The 23,936-nt window shown below is 41.7% G+C and overlaps 1 long non-coding RNA gene across 1 annotated transcript in view; it reads right to left on the minus strand.

Moving 5' to 3' along the window:
* Positions 1–601: 601 nt before the first annotated feature.
* Positions 602–23,936, minus strand: part of LOC126212825 (uncharacterized) — a 34,515-nt gene continuing 11,180 nt past the window's right edge. The window contains exons 2-3 of the long non-coding RNA XR_007540921.1: positions 21,338–21,406; positions 602–634 (exon numbers count right to left, since the gene is read on the minus strand). This is a non-coding gene — a long non-coding RNA (uncharacterized LOC126212825). The remainder of the gene's footprint in view (positions 635–21,337; positions 21,407–23,936) is intronic.

The following is a 23,936-nucleotide window of genomic DNA, read 5'->3' on the forward strand; positions in this document are numbered from 1 at the left end:
CAGGGAATCTGGTGCTTCCAGTTTTAAAGTAAGATGATAGTCTCCATGTCTGAATAATCTTATATTTTGACCTCCAGTGCTTCTGAAGTGCATTTTATGTAGGGTTAACTTAGACAGCCTGATGATGAGAGCTCGACTCTCGAAACACATTGCTCTGGACTTGTTCCTAATATTAGTGACTGTATGCTAAAATATTTATAAACTGCGGAACCTTTTCACACCCAGCTGCATAGACAGACATTTCAGGAAAGACCTCATAAAGGCATTTGTTTGGAGTGTTTCGCTGTACAGAATGAGATAAGAACACAAGCGGCAGACCGAGACTGGAATACTTTGCCTAGATCATGGACAGTAACGACTGCACCACATACCACTCTCAAGATGAAGGCCCAAGAAAGAAAAGCTTTGTGCACTGCCGACAACCAACCTGACGATTGAAGAACTAAGAAGAAGAAGACAAACAACAGAACCACAATTTCATTGAGAAAATGAGTTGCAGTCAGGCTTTCTTACTGAGCTTATTGCAACTTGTATTCTAGTTGTAAGTACTGAAACATTATAAAACTCAGTGACTCACCAGATTTATTAGCAATGGGTGACTGCCAACTTCAAAGTCCTCTGGCGATTCATAAAGCTGGAAAAATTTACAACAGATGTCAGATTTATAATGTTTTCGTGGTGTTTGAAATTTACAAGACGGAAATTATGTTTAAAAGTTTTAATTCTCTGTTTCCTTATGGTACATTACTGAATACTTTTGACACTTCACTTTTCACTTCAAGTAATCATAACAAGGGCCCACATTTTTATGACAAGTCATATTTTTTCCTGAACTTCATGGTGAATTTAACAACAATTTATGCATAAATTCAGGTGTTATAGTATAGATAAATGTACTTCTATTATGCATCCAAAGTCACATTTACATCTTTTTTTTCAGTAACAGGTTATATTTCCACCAACTTTTGCAAAACTTTATATATTTGTTGTATCTTATATGGACACACGAATAAAAACATGAAAATGTTGCTCACATGACAATGTTTCAGATTATAATGCCACAAACACAACAATTACTACAAATCTTTATTTATCACGACTTTAGTAGACTGGTAGAAGCCGACCTTGGGGAGAATCAGTTTGGATTCTGTAGAAATGTTGGAACATGTGAGGCATACTGACCTACGAATTACGACTTACCTTAACATAGATTAAGGAAAGGTAAACTTATGTTTCTAGCATCTGTAGACTTAGAGAAGGCTTCTGACAATGTTGACTGGAATAGTCTCTTTCAAATTCTGAAGGTGGCAGGGGCCAAATGGCTATTTACAATTTTTACAGACACCAGATGGCAGTTATACGAGTCAAGGAACATGAAAGAGAAGCAGTGGTTGGAAAGGGAGTGAGACAGGGTTGTAGCCTATCCTCAATGTTATTCAGTCTGTATACTGAGCAAGCAGTAAAGGAAACAAAAGAAAAATTTGGAGAAGGAATTAAAATCCACGGAGAAGAAATAAAAACTTTGAGTCATTCCATGTAGGCTTTCACGGCCGGCGTCTTCATCAATAAACACTTCCAGGCTAAGTTGCCGTGGTCGATCTGTAAAACTTCTTCTCCCTAACGTTTCGTTCTCAACTACGGAGAACATCTTCGGAGGTGAGTCAACGACTGGCTGCTAGGAGCTGGGGCCGCCGCTTATATGGATATCGTAGAGGGCGCCTCCGCACGTCACGTGGCGTCGATGTGCAGCTATCTCTGGCTATCGTCTGTTCTCTCGATTGCAGGCAATCGATTGTCACGTGATTGATGCAACGTCGACCGGTGAAACCAGCGTGCTAGCGAGGACGTCGCATTATTATACACGTATGTGTAGAGAGGCAATTGAAATCCACAAACATCAATACAATTTTAATCGTAAAGAAGAAGGATTAAAGTTGGATAAGATATGGCGGTCGACGTTGCATCAATCACGTGACAATCGATTGCCTGCAATCGAGAGAACAGACGATAGCCAGAGATAGCTGCACATCGACGCCACGTGACGTGCGGTGGCGCCCTCTACGATATCCATATAAGCGGCGGCCCCAGCTCCTAGCAGCCAGTCGTTGACTCACCTCCGAAGATGTTCTCCGTAGTTGAGAACGAAACGTTAGGGAGAAGAAGTTTTACAGATCGACCACGGCAACTTAGCCCGGAAGTGTTTATTGATGAAAAACTTTGAGGTTTACCGATGACATACTAGTTCTGTCAGAGACAGCAAAGGACCTGGAAGAGAAGTTGAATTGAATAAGCAGTGTCTTGAAAGGGGGATGTAAGATGAACATCAACAAAAGCAAAACAAGAGGATAATGGAATGTAGTTGAATTAAATCAGGTGATGCTGAGGGAATTAGATTAGGAAATGAGACACTTAAAGTAGTAAAGGAGTTTTGCTATTTGGGGATAAAAATAACTGATGATGGTCGGGGCTATAAAATGTAGACTGGCAATGGTAAGGAAAGTTTTTCTGAAGCAGAGAACTTTGTTAACATTGAGTATAAATTTAAGGGTCAGAAAGTCTTTTCTGAAAGTATTCGTATGGAGTGTAGCCACGTATGGAAGTGAAACAAGTACGATAATTAGTTTAGACAAGAAGAGAATAGAAGCTTTTGAAATGTGATGCTACAGAAGAATGCTGAAGATCAGATGGGTAAATCATGTAACTAATGAGGAGGTACTGAGTAGAATTGAGGAGAAGAGGAATTTGTGGCACAACTTGACAAGAAGAAGAAATCGGTTGGTAGGACATGTTCTGAGGCATCAACGGATCACCAATTTAATATCGGAGGGCAGTGTGGAGGGTAAAAATCGTAGAGGGAGACCAAGAGATGAATACACTAAGCAGATTCAGAAGGATGTGAGTTGCAGTAGTTACTTGGAGATGAAGAAGCTTGCGCAGGATGGAGTAGCATGGAGGGCTGCGTCAAACCAGTCTCTGTACCGAAGATCACAACAACAGTAGACAAGTAGCATTACACACTAGTCAGTTTGCTGATGCAAGACACTGTTGGGTGGGGCCAACAAAACGTTCTCAAAACTAACAAATGCACCTCCCGACATGTTGAACATCGCACACGTGGTCACACTATTCAGTGAGAATATAAACTCAAGTGGTTCAACAAAAGCAGTCCATCAGCATGGAGTTGCAAGGTTTCGTTTGTGAGTTTGATGATAAGTTCTTCAGCACTGGTGGGGAAATGTTATTTTGTTAATTAAGTGAAGTCAAAGTTAGTGCAGAAAAGCACTTTAATGTGCAACAGCACTGTAATACCACCAAATACAGCAGCTGAGTGAAGAGAAATGCTGAAAATGGCAGCAGACAAATGCTGTTAGTTGAGCAGACAGGTTCATCTTCAATTGTACAAACATTTAAAGACAGGTGAAATGATGGTGTCTTGCAACATCCCATCTGAGAAGCTGAAGAATCCACATTTCAGACAGTTCTTGAGAAGTACACAAAACATCCTGTTCCAGGTTAATCTATATTGAGAAACAACTATTTATCAGTGTGCTACGAAGAGCAGCTCAAAAAAAAAAAAAAAAATGAATTAGTGTTGCTGAACTAAAGATCAACGTCCCTATACAAAGATACCAATGTGGGGGGACATTATGTTGCAGATGTTATGGGGTGTTCTGAAAGTTGACAGGCCTGGAAAAATGTTCCTCCTAATGCGTGAAGCTCTCGAGAGAGAGTACAAAATTCAACAGTTGCCATTTCGTTTCACAACTCTGTAAAGCTACTGTGACAAGATGTTGTGAGCAGAGAAAATGTTTTGCTTCTGGCAACAGATGGTGCTTCATACACGGCTAAAGCAGCCGAGGGCTTCAAATTCTCTACCGCAGTATGGTTTATGTCATTTGACGCATGCATGCGTTATGCAGAGTTGCAGAAGAGGTGTGATCAAATTGCTCTGATGTAGGAAAATTAATTACTTGTGGCACGACAATTAATGTGAACGTCCCGCTACAGGTGCAGAAATCTAAGGAACAAGCACCTTCACTGCCCCTCCTTCCCCCACCTTGTGCTTAGATGATTGGATTCCTGGCTTAATGCTGCTGAATATTACTGGATGATCCACACTAAAAGAAAGGTAATCTTTTGTGAGCTCAATAGCTATGAATCAAGTGCTACCAAAACTGTGAAAGAGGTCTTTATATACACACACACACACACACACACACACACACACACACACACACACACCTTGTCTGGAAACTTGGCGTCACCAATGCCAACTTTCCAGTGGTAACAAAAGCCATCACAAGACTGGCAGCTGCTGGTATTCAACTGCATTTTGGAAAATGATGTCAACAATGAAACAGGTCAGCAGTTATTAACCTCTCCTATCACCTTACTTAAAGAGGAGTTTAACAATGGTGTATTTCAGTTTCTCTGGAAAAATGTCTTGACTCAGTTGATGCATTACATATTTCCAATAATACCAGGCTTATTTTATGAGAATAAATCTTTAGTACTCTACTGGAACACCATCAAAACCAGATAAGTTTTTATTGATGAATAAGTTCAAAATGGAATGAAATTTTAATCATGAAATAACTGTTACATGATAAACATCACCGTGAAGGTTGACAAGTATCAGACTGGTGCTTCACGATATGACACTTGCTGTTTCTGTGAGTGCATTTAGTTGATTACACTGTCAGTTTTAAAAGAAAACAGCTGCAGATCCTAAGAACAAAATCTGTAACTGTGTGCTACCAGCCGTTCTGCCAAGTTGTCAGTTACATTTTATGCACAATATTTCGACATCTCACGCAGCCGTCTTCCACGGATGCTACGAGTTTTGCTGTTACTCACTTCCCAGACTCCAACCAGACTGTGTGGAGTGGAGTCCACCCAGCAAGTGCACAAAACAGTAAAACTCACAGCACCTAAAGAAGAAGGCTCGTCCAGTTGTTGAAATATTGTGCACGAGATGGAAACGACAACTCAGCAAAACACCAGAGTGTACACCTTTGATCAGTCACCCTGAGATAACCAGAGAGGTCACAACAGTGCTGTTTAAAACACAAAATTGTTTGTCATGCAGCATTCCATACTCCTAGATTTCTGTAAAGCATCTGACACGGCACCACAGTGCCGACTGTTAATGAAGGTACAAGCATACGGAATAGGTCCCCAGATTTTGTGAGTGGTTCAAAGACTTCTTGAGTAACAGAACCCAGTACATTGTGCCTGATGGTGTGTGTTCATCAGAGACAGGAGTGTCCCGGGAAAGTGTGACAGGAAAGTTGTTGTTTTCCTACATATGTAAATGATTTGGTGGACAGTAGTCTGCGGTTGTTAGCTAATGTTGCTGTGGTGTACAGTAAGGTGCCATCGTTGAGTGACTGTAGGAGGGTAGTTGATGACTCAGACAAAATTTCTAGTTGGTGTGGTGAATGGCTGCTACCTCTAAATGTAGAAAAATGTAAGTTAATGCGGATGAGTAGGAAAAACAAACCCACAGTTTACAAATAATGAGATGCTTGACACACTCATGTCAGTTAAATATCTAGGCGTAATGCAAAGGGATATGAAATTGAATGAGCATATAAGGACTGCAGTGGGGAAGGTGAATGGTCCACTTTGATTTATTGGGAGAATTTTAGGAAAGTGAGGTTCATCTGTAAAGGAGACCACATGTAGGACACTATTGCAACCTCTTCTCGAGCTCTGCTCGAATGTTTGGGATCCGCACTAGGTCGGACTAAACGAAGACATCGAAGGAATTCAGAAGCAGGCTGCTAGATTTGTTACTAATATGTTTCAACAATAATCAAGTATTATGGAGATGCGTCAAGAACTCAAATGGAATCACCGGAGGGAAGACAGCGTTCTTTTCGAGGAGCACTATCCAGAAAATTTAGAGAGCCACCATTTGTGGCTGACTGCAGAGCGATTCTACTGCCGCCAATGTACAGTTCTTGTAACGACCATGAAGGTAAGCTCAGAGAGATTAGGGGCCACATGGAGGCATAGAGACAGTTGTTATTCCCTCGCTCTATTTGCAGCTAGAACAGGAAAGGAAATGACTAGTAGTAGTAGAGCATGCCTTCCAACATGCACCATACAGTGGCTTGCGGAATCTGGATGTAGATGTAGATTCCTATGAACATTGTTATTTGTCATGTAGCTAATATGAATTTTCAATTCTTAAATCTACAGATTCAGATAATTTTAGAAGGAATGGCCAACAAGGAATGTTTTCTATTTTCTTATCAACTGCCAAATGTTCCTGCCCAAATATCTTTGCTTTATGTTTGTAGTATATGTTGAAATCCTTTGCACCAGAGTACGTAACTTAACTCTGAATACTAGACCCAAAGGAACCTGTGCAAATCACTTTTCAGTTGAAGGAAATTTTTATTATAAGCAACAAAAGTCGTTGTGACATAAATGTACCAGGAAGTGAGTGTAAGAATTTCGAGATCCGTAAAGCAGCCTCTGCAAGGGGCACCACCATCTCTCTACTTTACACAATATTCTTGCTGCTCATTTCTCCTGAATAAAAACATTATTTATTTTAACAATATTGTGAGAAGCCATACACAGGACTAGAGGACGGACGGACGGACGGACTCTCTCTCTCTCTCTCTCTCTCTCTCTCTCTCTCTCTCTCTCTCTCTCTCTGCAGTCGTATATGCGCCCGACAGGAGCAGCTATCCAGTTGTGATGGTAAGGAGGCGGCACGGGGTGCAGAGTGGGGTGGGAAAAGGTGTCGTGCTGCTTGTGGGAGCTTGCAAGGGGGCAGTGGGGATAGGGTAGGGCATTTAGGTGCAGTTGGGAGGTTTGTATGTGTGGGGAGTGGGGGGGGGGGAGGAGGATGGGAGGGGAGGCGATTGGGAAAGGAGGAGAGAAGAAGAGATGGGGAAAAAGACTAGTGACTAATGGGTGTGTTAGTGGAATAGAAGTCCGTGTATTGCTGGAGTGAGAGCAGGGAAGGGGATAGATAAGTGGAGGACAGGGACTAATGAAGGCTGAGGCCAGGGGGGTTACGGTAATATAGGATATATTGCAGGCAGAGTTCCCACCTGCACAGTTCAGAAAAACTGCTTCCACAGGTAGTCCTACCTCTGATGGGGTAGAAGATGTCTGACCGGAGTATGTGGTTGGGAGAATGTACGAGATAGGTCTTACCTCTAGGTCTATTTCAGGGCACAGTGAGAGGTAGTCAAAACCGTTGCTCCAGTCGTACGTGGTGCCGAGGCACGAGATGAATGCTGCTCTGTAGGCAGATGGTGAGTAAGTAGGAGGTGGTAGATGGCTGGAGAGATGGAGAGACAAGCTATGCGAGATCTGCTTCTGTAAAAGGTTGGGAGGGTAATTTCGGTCTGCGAAGGTCTCGGTGGGATACTCGGTATATTTGCTCTGGCACTGCTCGTCCCTGCAGATGGGATGACCACGGGTGGTTAGTCTGTACGCGAGCAATTTCTCGGTACGGAATGGGTGGCAGCTGTCAAAGTGGAGGTACTGTCGGTGTTTGGAAGGTTTGGTATGGACGGAGGTACTGATGAAGCTATCCTTGAGGTGGAGGTCAGCACTGAGGAAGGTGTTGAGGTTTTGGGGGAATGTGGCTAGGGTGATCTCACCCTCAGTCCAGATCATGAGGGTGTCACCAATGAATCTGAAATGGTGAGGGGTTGGACTCTGGGCAGTTAGAAAATATTGCTCTAGATGGCCCATGAATAGTTTGGCATAGAATGACCCCATATGGGTGCTCATAGCTATTTATTTTATGTGCTTTATCCCAGAGGACAACTGCTTATGAACACTATGGGGAGGGGGGGGGGGGCGGGGGGGTAAGCCAACATCAAACAATGTAAAATTCAGAAATAATGATATATTACGAATAAGTGTGGCTTCAGCTGCCAAAGTCCGCAGTCGCGCGCGCGCGCGTGTGTGTGTGTGTGTGTGTGTGTGTGTGTGTGTGTGTGTGTGTGTGTGTGTGTGTGTGTGTGTGTGTGTGTTTCTGACAAAGGCCTTGTAGGTCAAAAGCTTATTTGTGACAGTCTTTTTGTTGTGCTTATCTGCGACTCAGCATCTCCGCTATATGGTGAGTAGCAACTTTCATTTTCATAAAACAAGCCAACAGTTTGTTTTACATTTACACAGTGGAAGATGCTACAAACAGTGTTACCTTTACTGTGTGACCATTAATGTGTACTTCTGTTGCCACCATGTTTGAGTGCAGTACCCATTTCCAGCATTAACTGCGGCACTATATACCGTATGGCCTAAACACTTCTTGAAACAGTTCACACATTCTAAGCAGCCACTAATTACACTATAGCTTGGAACATTATGGCGAACTCACTCAATTTGACCTTTCATACAAAATTAGGGTTTCAACACTGCTGTGGTCTTCAACACAAAGACTGGTTTGAGGCAGCTCTCCGTGAAGTCTATCTTTGGCAAGCCTCTTTCCTGATCACAGTATAGGTACAACAACCTGCATCCACTTCAGTTTGCTTAGTGTATTCAAACCTTGTTCTTCCTCTACAATTTTAACCCTATCCCCTCCATCACCAAAATGACAATCCCTTGATGCCCCAGCATACATCATCTTTTAGCCAAGATGTGACATAAATTTCTTTTCTTTCTAATTTGATCCAGAACTACTTCACTAATTATCCACTACCACTTATCTTCAGCAGCCTTCTGTAGTATGACATTTCAAAAGCTCTTCTCCTCTTGCCTGAAATGATGACCGTCCAAATTTCTCTTCCATACAAGGCTATACTTCATATAAAGACGTTCACAAAAGACTCCCAAAGATTTAAATTAATATTCAATATTAAAAATTTCTGTTTTTCAGAAACGATTTGCTTGCAACTGTGGCAACGCATTTGATACGCCAAGGTGGCGGAGACCGTTCCTAGGGCGTGCGACATCTCAGTTGCGAGTGGCAGTCGACGGCAAACCGGACGGCAGCGGCTCTGGTGAATTCGACAGTTCCGGACTGGCAATGTCACTGCCTTCTGCTACCATAGCACGAACTTAAATCCTCAGTGTGCAGAGTACTACAGCTTTTCGACTGGCTGCTCGGCCGGGTCACAGAAGCGGAACACAGCCTCAATCGCTTAACGCCAATGCTAACAGCGTGCAGCAAGTGTCGTTTTGGTGCGGCCCTCTTAACACAATCTATTTGCCGACTTCTCGGCCCTGCCGTGGTTTGTGCAGCTGGCAGACACTGGGCTGCCAGCAGTCCGTGATAGGTGCGCTGCAGCAATTTGACTCTTACAGCTGCAGTCTTATTTCTGTACAAGGCTTTTCTTTTCGCTCCCTGTATTTTACGCGTGACAACTTAAGAATTCCAAATAGTGCATTCCGAGCAGTGGCAGCAGGAGAAAAATATAAACGTATTAAAATCCGCAGGCTTTTGGAATCAGTGTCTTCTCCTCTCTGGTGCCTAAAGCTCACCAGACCTTTTCCTTCACCCCTCTTTCCATCCCCTTCAACTCTTCTGTCAGAAGAATGTCGTCCTGCCGAATGCAAGTCCAGTGTCTAACCACTGCACCACCTCGCTCGGTTGTTGCACAGTAAAATTTTGACTCAATACAATGTGTATTTTCCAATTCACTCACTATCAACTGTAGTAGATAAGAAATTGCATCCACAGGCCTTCTCTGCTACAGCTAAAGGACATTCAATTAATAGGTATCTCATTAGTTCAGAGTGTAGATGAAAGTCAACGGGGGGGGGGGGGGGGGGGGGGGGGGGGGAGAAATCAGTCAATAATCTGCCACTGATTAGAAAACAGATTGGAACACCGTGGTCTGATGAAAGAAAGAGACTTCATTCTGAAAGGATGAAACAAATTTGGGCACAAAGAAAGGCCAACCACCAAACATGACATTGATGGATTGTACCTCGCGTGGTCCTACTGGGCCCATACGTGAATAATAATTATCTGTCACTTATTATAACTTCATCAATGTCAACTGCATGTTGCTGTGGTCTTCATTCAAAAGACTTTTGTTTTATGCTGCACCCCAATGGTACTGAGTATGTTACACCATGAGTGGTCAAATGTCTGGTATTTTTACCACAACGCATTTATCAAGTGCTATAAAACAAGGAAACCCACCAATAAATTACAACACTCTACCTACTGACCTATACTGAAATATTTATGTCGGCCCACAGTGTAATGTACCTCAAAGCTCTTGTGCCATTAGGCGTCATCATCAATAGCAAAAGGCAACAGCAAACATGCACTGTCAAACATAAAACTCTTCCTCGAACATCTCATGTTAGTATGTTATACTCTCAAGGCACAGTTAAACTAAAGCTGCTGCTGTCACCTACCAAAAATAGCACTCGACTGCAAAGCATATGTCAGAGCCCTCAACAATGTTACTTTCTACTGTAAAATTTATGAAAATCAAAAGTTCTAAAAATTCTAAAAACAATTACTACACCTGTGTTTCATTGTGTGCATCCATACGGAAGACAACTGAAAACATTAAACCTAATGCCGCTAATTCGAATAAATCAGTTGCTGTTCCCTGAGGAGATATCGCTAAAGTGACACTAGTGTCGTCCAATTTAACACGCAAACTGTGCCTCGAGAGTGTAACCTGCCAATATGAGATGTTCTGAGAAGAGTTATGTATGACAATGCACATTTGCTGCTGGATTTTACTGCTGATGATACCTAATGGCACAGAAGCTTTATGGTATGTTACATTAAAGGGAGATATAAATATTTTTATATGGGTCAGTATGTGTAGTATTGTGATTTCTTAACTGGCTTCCATATTTTATAGCACTCAATAATGAGGTAACATAGTCCCAAATATGTTGCGGTAAAAGTATCACACGTCTGACAACTGGTGGCACAACATCCTCAGTACCAATTCACATGCCTGCTGTACAATGGCTTTGCAACAGATAAGCAGCTTCCCACATCGGTGTATCCCGATCAGACCTCTTCTTCACGCACAACTACCACAATCTATATCTTTTCGGACCTGCTTCCCGTAGTTACACCTAGGTTTCCAATTCTTACCCTCCACACTTACTTACCGAGTGGAACAACATGGCACTGAAAACAGGCTACTTTTGTTCTCAGAGAGCTGGCAATGACGTACCACATTTTCCTCTGACACGGTCCACTGCGTGGAGCACTAGAACCGCCCTTCTGAGGCTCAAATCCATTCCCAGGACACAACACTAGCACACTCACTCTCCACATTAAAGGGGTAGACACAGCACTGTCCATGTCCTGGTGCAAGCCAGCCTACCTCAATGCAGGCTACCACTAGACACAGAGCTTCTGCCACATTGCAGCCCTCAATACTGCAAGTCTTCCAAAACAGTGCGGCCCTCGTGCAAACTGATGAGCCACCACCCTCCCAGATGTGGCAGTCATTTAGCGACACCACTCGACCCACCGTCAATCTTGCCACGACAGAAACACACACACCGAGTGAGGTGGCGCAGTGGTTAGGACACTGGACTGGCATTCGGGAGGACGACGGTTCAATCCCACGTCCGGCCGTCCCAGTTTAGGTTTTCTGTGATTTCTCTAAATCGTTCCAGGAAAATGCCAGGACAGTTCCTCTGAATGGGCACGGCCGACTTCCTTCCCCGTCCTTCCCTATTCCGATGAGACCGATGACCTCGCTGTCTGGTGTCCTCCCCTAAAACAACAGAAACACATTACAGAAGAAAACTGTGTTTCCATTTCGACCCAGCAGGTATTAATAGCTCAAATCAGTAAAAACTTTTTTACTGTCTAGATCCCGTGCACTATAAAACATTATGTGAAGACTAATTTCAGTTGACCACACAATCATCTTCAGATCACTCATGGTGAAATATGTATCAGCAGATAACATATTGCTGCATCATCTAGAGTATTTACATAATTATAAGACGAGGTTTCTTTCCAAATGTGTCATTCAAAAGCTACAGGGTTGTCTTAAAATTGGCTGATTGAGCTACTTTTCTGAGGTCACCATTATCACATTGTTTAGTAATGTGCACAGTAGTAGTATTACATTTACAGTGGTCATCATGAAGATGAAGCTTTGTGCAATTTTATTTTAAATAATTCTGAAGGGCAGGGCTTGGCAAATGATACGTTCCGACAAGCTCGAGAGTTCCCGATACACCGAAGTGCTCGGTACAGTATCGACGTTACTCGAACAATCACATGACACTGACTAGTGCAAGAGATACACAACAAATAATGAACTAGCCACAACAGTCTATTGCACTGATTGACATTTGACAGTTTTGTGAAACACAGGAGGAAATAGAATTAAAGTCTATCAACTTACAAGCTTTTGTCGTATTTTAACAGGTTTCCAATAAACATTCTCATACATGTATAAATATTCTATACAAACATTAATGCAATTTTTTAAGTAAAGGTAACATTCAAATATAGAAATTTTTGTCCTTCAAAGAACATTAGTTGATTCAGAAACCAGACCAAAATTTTATTTGGTTATGAGACACTGTAATGATACTACGTAGATTGCAAATGAGAAATTTGACCACTGTTCATGTATTACAATACCATGTAAAAACATTACCTGATTTTACTCAGCTGTATACCATGTTTGTGAAATTCAGTTGAAACAAGAAGGAAAATTAATATAGAATGACGTGGCTAACAAATGAAGTAGATCATATTAAACAGACTGTAATTGTCAAAGCAAAAATAAATTACAGTCGCAAGACCCGTTGTGGAGATAGTACGGACAGACGTCAGTAGATCGCGGGATGAGCAAAACTTCGAGAGTGGAACAGAATCTTAAATGCAATCTTTTATTTACATATTAGTTGGTGTTGTTACATATGACCTGCATACTAGCAGATATTGCAGTCTGTTTTTGACAGTTACTCAAGCTTGGAAGGAGAACAGTGACACCAGCTTGGCTGAGAGCTATGACGATTGCACGGAGGGAAGCACTGAGCCCGCAGCAAATTTCATCATGTTGTTATGCGTGGTAATCTATACCAAGTACTTTTGCTTTCTACAATGAAGAGCCAAAGAAACTGGTACACCTGCCGAATATTACGTAGGGCCCCTGCGAGCACGCAGAAGTGCCGCAACACGACGTGGCATGGACTCTACTAATGCCTGAAGTAATGCTGGAGGGAACTGACAACAGGAATCCTGAAGGCCTGTCCACAAATCCCTAAGAGTGTGAGGAGATGGAACTCTTGAGAATAGCACGTTGCAAGGCATCCCAGATACGTTCAATAATGGTCGGGAGTTTGATGGCCAGCAAAAGTGTTTAAACTCAGAATAGTGTTCCTGGAGCCACACTGTAGCAATTCTGGGTGTGTGGGATGTCGCATTGTCCTGCTGTAATTGCCCCATATTGTCCTACTGGAATTGCCCAAGTCAGTCGGAATGCACAATGAACATGAATGGATGCAGGTGATCAGACAGCATGCTTACGTATGTGTCACCAGTCAGAGTCATATCTAGACTTATCAGGGGTCCCATATCACTCAAACTGCACATGCCCCACACCATTAAGAGCCTCCACCAGCTTGAACAGTCAACTGCTGGTATCCAGGGTCCATGGATTCATGAGGTTGTCTCCACAACTGTATATAATTTGAAACAAAACTCGTCCGACCAGGCAACATGTTTCCAGTGATCATAAGTCCAATGTTGGTGTTGACTGGGCCCAGGCAAGGCCTAAAGCTTTGTGTCATGCTGTCATCAAGGGTACACGAGTGGGTTTTCGGTTCTGAAATCCCGTATCGATGATGTTTCGTTGAATGGTTCACACACTGACACTTGTTGATAACCAAGTATTGAAATCTGCAGCAATTTGCATAAGGGTTGCAGTTCTGTCATATTGAACAATTGTCTTCAGTTGTCGTCGCTCCTGTTCTCGCAGGACTGTTTTCCAGCCATTGTGATGTCTGAGATTTGCTGTTTTACCAGATCCCCGATAGTCACAGTACACAGTACAGTCATGAAATGGTCGTACAGGAAAATCTGCATTTCATTGCTAGCTCAGGGATGCTGTGTCCCATCACTCATGCACTGGCTGTAACACCACGTTCAAACTCATTTAAATCTTGAGAACCTACCATTGTAGCAGCAGTAACTGATCTAAGAACTGCCCCAGACATTTGTTGTCTTGTAAAGGCAATGCCGACCGCAGCGCCGTATTCTGCCTGTTTACAAATCTCTGTGTTATAATAAACATGTTTATACCAGTTTCTTCAGCACTTCAGTGTATGAACATCTACTGTGTTTAAACTGCAGTTTGCCCAAATGCATTTGTAGTCGGAATTGAACTGACTTTAAAATTGGACAAATACTCAACAATAGTATTCATTTCTGCACAAGACCTAGATCTAGGCAAGTGATGTACTTCTGTGTTTCTTGCTGCAATGTTGTCAACACTCTCTGTGACGTACGACAAGAATGAAAGGGGGTATATCAGGGGGTTCTACACAGAGTGGGGGGAGGTGACATGTTTGGAAGTGAGATTATAACATACTCATTTCAGGATAGAGGTGAAATCTGGTATGTATACAGGAAAAAATAGCTGTGTTCTCAAATTCCAACATAACAACCACCTCAGAAATAGCCACATATTCTAAAGAAACAGCCATATGTTTGTGACAATGAAGGTATAAATTTCACGGCTGTGCCATTAGGCTGATGATGGTGATGACCCAAGACAGTGGTAGCACACACTACAGGGATTGTAAGCATAAAAGGCAGAAAAGAAAACAGTCCAAAAATTCATGTGAACAATTTCTTGTTGTTTATTTTATTTCTCCAAGTGTTATCAAAATTTAGACAATCAATAAATGGCAAAAGTTTAGAATAGTTATAAGGTTACCTTTTTGGCAGATACTTTATGTCAATAAAACAGTTTGTAATTCTAGTTAATCAGAATCTGTTAAAAATAAATTTCTCTCAAGGAGCCTTTCATTAAAAAAATGAATAAATAAAAAAATTTAAAAAATTGGGCCATTTTATATTCAGGGGCGTCTTACACTCAAGTAAATACAGTATGAAGCTGGCAGCGTGCCAGTATGAGTAACACCTTTGCAGCTAATCAAACACTACACTTCGAGATAATAATGTTTTATTAGTCAGCACAGTAATAAGACAAGCAACTGATAGCACACGTAATATCATAGTCCCGCTTGCTATTTTAAGTAACACACATCCATTATCTGCACACACACTGATGCTCGCGCCATGGCAGGTAGCGAGGTACTGACTGCTGGAGCACACCATCTTTCCACCGTCGGTCGTTCGCGACATCGCTGACAGACAGGTGAAGAGTGGTGTAAGCGCTGAGGTAGCTACACGTTTTTATTTGTCATTAATCACTTCCTTAACCTCCTGATGGATCTGTTATTGTGAAAAACGGCAAGTTCCACCACAGTTTGGAGTTGACAAACTGTAGATGAATGAGTTCAAAGGTCAGAGGAGGGCAATGGTGTATGGCCTTGAGTAGGACTGTCCCTCGTAGAGCACTGTGCTGCTCAAAACCACCTTCAGGTTGATGAAAGCTTACAATTTTTTCAAAACTGCTCTAAAATGCTATTCTTGTGGGTGTGTCATCACTGGATTATATGCATCATAAAAATCTTAAAATATGCATGAAAAATGCTTAAAAATGCACAAAGTGCAGAAATCTGCAAGATCAAATAATAAAAAAACATAGGAGTTACTGCGTGCATTACATCTCAAAGTCGAACCCGTGCATATCAATTACGAGGAAGAGTGCCAGCCATGCCAAACATCGGTACATTTAGAATGTTGATATCACTTTCTGAATAATTTCTGGTAGAGGTTAGGAAGGGGGGGGGGAGGCTTTCTGGGATTATTTTCTAAAAATTTGCAAAATGGGGACTCATACTGCATTTCAAGAGTTGTTCCTTATTCACTATTGTTGTCGGTAACAGACGCGATGTGAGTTGAGTCACGGCAAAACAATCGATACGTACAGGTCCAACTTCGAGATATACTGCACGCAGGGGGGGCACACTCAAAAACCCAGTAATATTTTATTTAAAAAACAACACACAATCATGAATTTTTTTAACATCATTAACTTTTAATTAATACTATTGGACCAAAGCATCATTTACAATTTATTTTACATTTTTCTACTATTGTAAATACATATAAACAAGTACTGTTCCAAAAGTTTGGTGGTAAGATTGTGTCTTCGATCACTCAAAACATTTTTATAAGTAGAAAAGGACCATTCTACATCAACTGAGGTGACTGGGCAGTATTTGAATTTGGGTGCTATGTTGGCACTTACCGTTTCTGGTAAAAGTTCACCCGTCCCATTAATAAAACTATCAATATGGTACAAGGGTTCAAAGCATGGGTTATTGTATGAAATGTTTTCAAACTTTTCTATAAGTTTTCTCGGGAATACCTCCGGCAATGAGCAGTTCACTAGAATAATTTCATTCATTAACTGAATAGATTCATTCAATGCCAAACCTTGAGTTTCAAGCTTTTTAATACTTGCAGGCATATGGGAAAAGTAGTGCTAATCACAGCAATGTCTTTTTTAATACCGGAATCATTAAAAGCTTCCTTGGATTGGCAAACTGCCAAAGCCTCTGCACTATTAAAGTCATTTACTACCCCTCTAATGGCCTTGAAATTTTCATTGTAAAATGACACAGCTTCAACCTACGTACCCCAATGAGTTACGACTGGAATAATTTAATGATTATAAAGAATCCGTCTCAATTGCAAATAGAAACCGGATGTTGACCTAGGTTTCGGCGCGGATAACCGTGCCTTCTTCGGAACACACTAAAACTACTAACTGTATTAATGCTGGGCGATGCCTATTTAGGCAGTTTGTAGTTTTAGTGTGTTCCAAAGAAGGCGTGGTTATCTGCACCGAAACCTAGGGCGAACATCCGGTTTCTATTTGCAATCGAGGCGGACTCTTTATAATCATTGCACATTTGGTAGTTTTTCTTTGTAGGCGTTGATGCGAGCAGGAGCCGTTAGAAACACTTTCTCTGTGGCTGAAATCAGTTTACTTACATTCAGCAAGACGATGTGCTCAGTGAACAAAGCACATCACACGAATCAAATTACGATAAAATACTCTGAGGGCTTTTCCTGCTTTGATCATATAGGGAGCAGCATCTCAAATAAACACAAACACACTTGCATTTGCAGAAGATTCTGGATATATTTTTCTAATACCCTCAATCACAAATCTAGTGATCGTAGAATGATTTACTTTTTCAAGTTCTTTGCAGAACACTAAATAGGAAGAAGAAGGCTCTTCTTTTAAAACACCAACAATTAAATTTGCAAAGTACAGGCCACAACTGTCTGTAGTTTCGTCAACTGAAATCCAGATCATGTTGCCCTCGAGTTCATTGCGTATTTCTTCCAGAACATTTACGCACATTGTCGGTATGTAATTTTTACACAATGTCGATTCATGTGGTATATTTTGATTTAAGCAATACTTCTGCAGGAAGCCTTAGAGGGTAGTGTTTATAAGTTTGTGAGGAGGAATATTGCTTGCAATGAATGCTCTGCACAGATCCATGTTAAACAGACTTTTTTGGTTACCTCTGGACAAGTCTCTGCTACTGCAACTTGCTGTTATCAGAAATTTTTGTCATCAACTTTTCTTCTGCATTCCTGTGATAGGAAGATTTGTCTCGGCATGCTGATCTACTTGAAACTTTTTTTTTTTTTCACAAAACATTTTTTTCACAGACTTGACAACATAAAATAATTCCGTCATATGTAAATGTTCCGGGACGGTCAGCTATCCACGAAACGACCATTCTTTTTTCGGGTGGTATGGCACATGACACGTTGTACACTGCACATCATTAACACGTTCAACTGTGTACAAGTAAGCAGAAAGCTAAACTGAAACAACGGATGTGCGACTAAAAGCTCGCATAATTTAATTTATTTGTTGCGAACGCATACGGCGGGACAGTGGGGGGGGTTAACCGGGGGGCACAGGCGCAGGAGCACTGACTCTGTACGCCTCTTCCTGTTCCTATTCTGTAATGATTTCGCCATGCAGTGGGCTTTCGGTTAGCTATTACACACAGTTTTAGGTGCGGTGAATGTGTGAGACATAAAAACTAGATAGAGCTAGAGACTACCCATCTCAATTTTTAAAATATTGTAAACAGAGTGAAATATGTATCGTAAGGAGCGAAATATGCAAATGCATATGCAGCATGCAAATGCGTATAATACGGTCCCTAGTCTTCACCAAACATCCCTCGGTTGGGATCGCGCCACAGCTTCAGCATACGGTCTATAGAGACTCGTGCATAATGCTCGAGGATGACATCGTTTTGAAATTTTATTCAACATTTAACTCGTAACAAGTATTAAGTTTGATGTCTGTACTTCCTACAAAAAGTACATAAAAATTCTCTAAGTTGACTACGATCTAGACCTCCGTAGTGCTGTTAATTGTCATTAGGGCCAGGGTTACATTTTTTCTTCATTTAGACAACATTTTCTCATTAAAATACATTTGCTACTTGAGTACCAGCAAGAACAATGATTTGCACAGTGGAACTGCCAACAGGGTTGGAGCCTGCAAAACCAGCCCAGGTCCCATTCGTGTATTGCTGGTGGGAGCTGTCAACTGACAACTAATTTATATACACTAATATAATGTTGTGAAAAAGTTCGCATATTACAAATATGTACCAACGAGAGGCTAAAATGACAATATAACACTCTTCTCTCCCTGCACGAGAATCGCAAATTGTGTGGGCATACGGGATGTGACTACACGATATATAGAAGTCTGGATCAGTCCTGGGGGAACATTCAGATCGCCGAAGCAGTTAAGGTGAACGCTCGTAACGAGTGGAAAATTTGAGTTCGAGTCTTGGTCCGGCACAAACTTTCGTGTGTAACAAAATGCTGACATCAATGCAGATATGAAATAAGTAGATTTATTTCATAATGTTAATCCACAGCTTTTAGGCATGCGTGTCTGAAGAGCATTATATTGTGACGATGCAGACACTGTATAAACACAGACATTTTATGATATTGCAGTACCTGTGTTGTTAAAAGTATGATGCAATGTTCCTTTGGACATACATGCATGCCCAAAAGAACAAGCACTGTACTGACCACAGCCCACACGGAATACACAAAACATATTTGCAGTTGCAAATACGGACAACCATCAGCTGTATAATGGAATGAAAACAACTAAAATTTGTGCCATACTGGAACTCGAACCTAGGTTTCCTGCTTTACACAAGCGGTCACCTTAACTGTTTTGGCTATCTGTGCACAACTCTTGGCCAGGCCCAAACTTCTATATGTACCCCACGTACTGGAATTTCTCTCTCTCTCTCTCTCTTTTTGGCAAAATTTGCATCTATTTTTGTTGAGATTCATATTTCTTTTAATGATTAGATGCACATACCTCAAAGGTTGTCACGTGAGTGATAATAAACAAAGCCTTATTTCTTTGAAACTGACTGCTACAGAAAGGTGCTGATTGGGAACTTTGTGACAGTAATGTTTGCTTTTGCAAAAACTTCCAAAACCTTTTTCTTCCAAACTAGCCTTTGTTTTCTTCATTTGGCTATATTTAAGAATTTAAAAATGATTGTTCTGTTGAAAAGCCACAGCTTTTTCCTGACAGTGAGCTGAATGCATCTCTAATTTAAGGTGTTTCTGGACATTATCTCTCTTTTCTGCACAATTCGATGATAACAAAATCTACAAACTATTAATTTCTATCTTTTGTGGGCATTTGTAGGTGTGCGACCCATGCTTCACAATGCTACAGACAGAACAGACAAGGCAGTTAGCATAGAAGCAGAACTGAACATAATGCTATGTTAACATTAGGAGAAGAATTTTGGCACATAGTGCAGACACTACAGGCTATAGTGACAGATGACCACAAGCATAAATAAACTAGAATTTTGACTGCCAGAGGGAAGAAGAGTGGTGTGCAGAAACAAACCCCGCCTCCCTTTCACATGGCAACAGCCAACAGTATTGTCAAAGGGATCACCCATCTCTTCTAACGTTGTAAGGTTCGTAATCGAAATCCGTAACACATCAGGATTAGTAGCTTCACTTATTTCAAAATCAAAAAACGATAAGCAACACGTGACACAAAATATTTGGGGGAAAGCTACAGCTCAACTGCTCGCTGATGTTAGCGGACTATTGTTAACGACTCAGTGCAGGCCTGATATCTAGCAGTATTCGATACAACCACTGCTCAGAACATACTCCACCTAATTTGCCACTTTAGAAATGTCCACATTAAACCATATTTTGGGCTTTTTTAACAAACAAATGTACACATTTCTTTGTTATAAAATACTAGGTCCCACAGCTGAGTACTACATTGTATTACACAGCACGTATCTTAAATAGACCATTCAACCGCCCACAACTGTCCTGGCATCAGATCATTTAGAGCACTGATATGTCGTTGCATTTGTACACTTTCATTTTGCAGAAAGGTTCTTATACACATTACCTTTACAAATTGACCTTCACCAGAAGATGCACAATACCATTAACCAAAAACTGGTTACATTTTCAATATTTTTATGCAGGAATCAAGACATTTCAAATTATCTCTGATAAAATAGTTCATCTGGATACAATTTATCACAAAATAGCATCTAAAACGTAATTTTGCATTTTGAAGCAGAAACGTAAATTTTTCCAATCCCTATAAATTAAGTGCAAGAGTGCACATTGTGACGCACAGAAGACGACATATGGAAGTGTTTCTTGTCATGACTCCTGTACGGATAGCCAAAGTGGTTATGGCGACCTAACACATAAACCGGGAGATCCGGGTTTGAGTCCCAGAGATCCGGGTTTGAGTTCCAGTCCAGCACGAATTTTCTGCCATCTGATTTCTCCTGAAACTGCAGCTATTGCTGGTTGTGTCCTTTTCCAGTAACTGAGCAACGACAGTCTTTTCATCTGTTTACACATCTACAGTACTTCACTTGCCTGTCCCTGAACCACATGCACATCATCATCAAGTCCTCCAGCATTTAACAATAATTTTCTAGTTATGTGAAATCACTGTACACAACTGTATCATTTGCAAAGAGTCCCTTAGAAATATCTACCTAATCTGTGTGTGTATACACAGTACAATTGTGGCTTATTATAATGCGTATTCTCCAGTTTGACTTTCAACTATAGTATATAAGATATTTTATGTATATGCGTTTTCTACTACTGGTAAATGAAATACAATTAACAGTTATCTCATTACTTCAGTGTGTAACTGACAGTCAGTATTTCATGAATACTTACACCTTCCGCTTCTTTCAGGAATATCTGGACCGGTGAGAGTGTGGCTGCTTCATCCACTTGGTCATTTATCTGCAGGTGGAAAACAAATTAGTCAATGATCTTCATAAAAAAACAACACAAGGAACCTTTATACGAATTTTAAACGAAAAATAACCAAATACAGCCCACTGAACTTGGAAACTGAAGACAGAAATGGAAATACGTGCAAACAATTTCCAATATTTCCAAAACCATCTCAACTATGAAGAACACACAAAAGTGGTCTCGAAGAGCTCGACAACCAGCCCTAACTCTGAACCGTCCATCACTGAGGAATTACAGTCATTTCAAATCTCAAAAACCACAAGGTCTCAGAGAGACCAAATCGAGCTGAACTTTGAGGAAAAAATGTCACAGACGCTCACCACAACGTTTTTGAAGAAATATGAATACATGAAAAACCCCTGATGAATGGAAGACGGCCCTCGTCCACCCACTCCATAAGAAAGTGTCCCAAGCAGATCACAACTATGGAGGAATCTCCCCCTAGACATAACATACAAGATACTCTCCACAGTCTTACTAAACAGAGCAAAATTCCAGTTAGACAATTAACTTGAAGTATATGAAATTGGCTTCAGGAAAGGAACAGCCGGCCCAAAACAAACCCTAAACCTCAAAAACTTCATGACATACCAAAAATTAAGAGCAAAATGATATGTTATGACTGTCATTGAGTTTTTAAAATTGTGCAACTCAGTACACCAGGAATCCCTTATATATACTAAAAGAATTAACCCTAGATAACAAAAAATATAAAACCAATCACAGAGACCCTTATCACCACATATCCCAAAGCCAAATTCATGGGAGAACACTAACCCTTTTGAAATAAAAACTGGTATAAGCTAAGGAGATGGAATCCCCCACTGCTAGTTAAGTGCTCCCAAGAAAAACTTGTTGGAGACTTGAACACAGAGATACTGGAATCTGCCTAGGAGCACAAAACAAAAGGCATCAAAGCCAACTATCTAGCCTTTGCAGATGATATAACCCTACTAGCTGAGACCTGGGAAATAGCCAAAGAACAGACCCTTGAACAGAAAAAACAGGTCTCAAAACCCTTAAAAAGACCAATGTAACAACAAACATAAAAAACCCACCACAACATTTTAAAGTGGGACAACAAAAAGTAGAGATAATCACAGAACTCAGATACCTTGGAGAATCCATCAGCTGGAATGGGCTCGAGAAGAAGGCAATGGAAATTAGAAGTGAAGTTGATCTGGTCTTCTATCTCGCAAAAAACACATACAACAAAAGGTCCCTCTCACAGAATGCAAAAATAAGCATTGTAACAGTGTAGTAGTCAAACCAGAAGCCCTGTATGCAGCTAAAACACTATCACCAACCATGGCCTAGTTGAAAGACTGGAGATAGAAGAAACAAAGATATTAGAAACATTTCTTGACCCCAGATTTCACAACAATTAATCCGCACCAAAAAATGAAACCCTTACCCAACTACCGAAAAACTCTCAGACACAATTAGGACAAAAAGAATTCATTTTTATGGATACATCTTCATTCTGAACCAAAATACACTCCTGGAAATTGAAATAAGAACACCGTGAATTCATTGTCCCAGGAAGGAGAAACTTTATTGACACATTCCTGGGGTCAGATACATCACATGATCACACTGACAGAACCACAGGCACATAGACACAGGCAACAGAGCATGCACAATGTCGGCACTAGTACAGTGTATATCCACCTTTCGCAGCAACGCAGGCTGCTATTCTCCCATGGAGACGATCGTAGAGATGCTGGATGTAGTCCTGTGGAACGGCTTGCCATGCCATTTCCACCTGGCGCCTCAGTTGGACCAGCGTTCGTGCTGGACGTGCAGACCGCGTGAGACGACGCTTCATCCAGTCCCAAACATGCTCAATGGGGGACAGATCCGGAGATCTTGCTGGCCAGGGAAGTTGACTTACACCTTCTAGAGCACGTTGGGTGGCACGGGATACATGCGGACGTGCATTGTCCTGTTGGAACAGCAAGTTCCCTTGCCGGTCTAGGAATGGTAGAACGATGGGTTCGATGACGGTTTGGATGTACCGTGCACTATTCAGTGTCCCCTCGACGATCACCAGTGGTGTACGGCCAGTGTAGGAGATCGCTCCACACACCATGATGCCGGGTGTTGGCCCTGTGTGCCTCGGTCGTATGCAGTCCTGATTGTGGTGCTCACTTGCACGGCGCCAAACACGCATACGACCATCATTGGCACCAAGGCAGAAGCGACTCTCATCGCTGAAGACGACACGTCTCCATTCGTCCCTCCATTCACGCCTGTCGCGACACCACTGGAGGCGGGCTGCACGATGTTGGGGCGTGAGTGGAAGACGGCCTAACGGTGTGCGGGACCGTAGCCCAGCTTCATGGAGATGGTTGCGAATGGTCCTCGCCAATACCCCAGGAGCAACAGTGTCCCTAATTTGCTGGGAAGTGGCGGTGCGGTCCCCTATGGCACTGCGTAGGATCCTACGGTCTTGGCGTGCATCCGTGCGTCGCTGCGGTCCGGTCCCAGGTCGACGGGCACGTGCACCTTCCGC

This window comes from Schistocerca nitens, chromosome 11 (genome assembly GCF_023898315.1).
Source record: "Schistocerca nitens isolate TAMUIC-IGC-003100 chromosome 11, iqSchNite1.1, whole genome shotgun sequence".
NCBI classification, from domain to species: Eukaryota; Metazoa; Arthropoda; class Insecta; order Orthoptera; family Acrididae; genus Schistocerca; species Schistocerca nitens.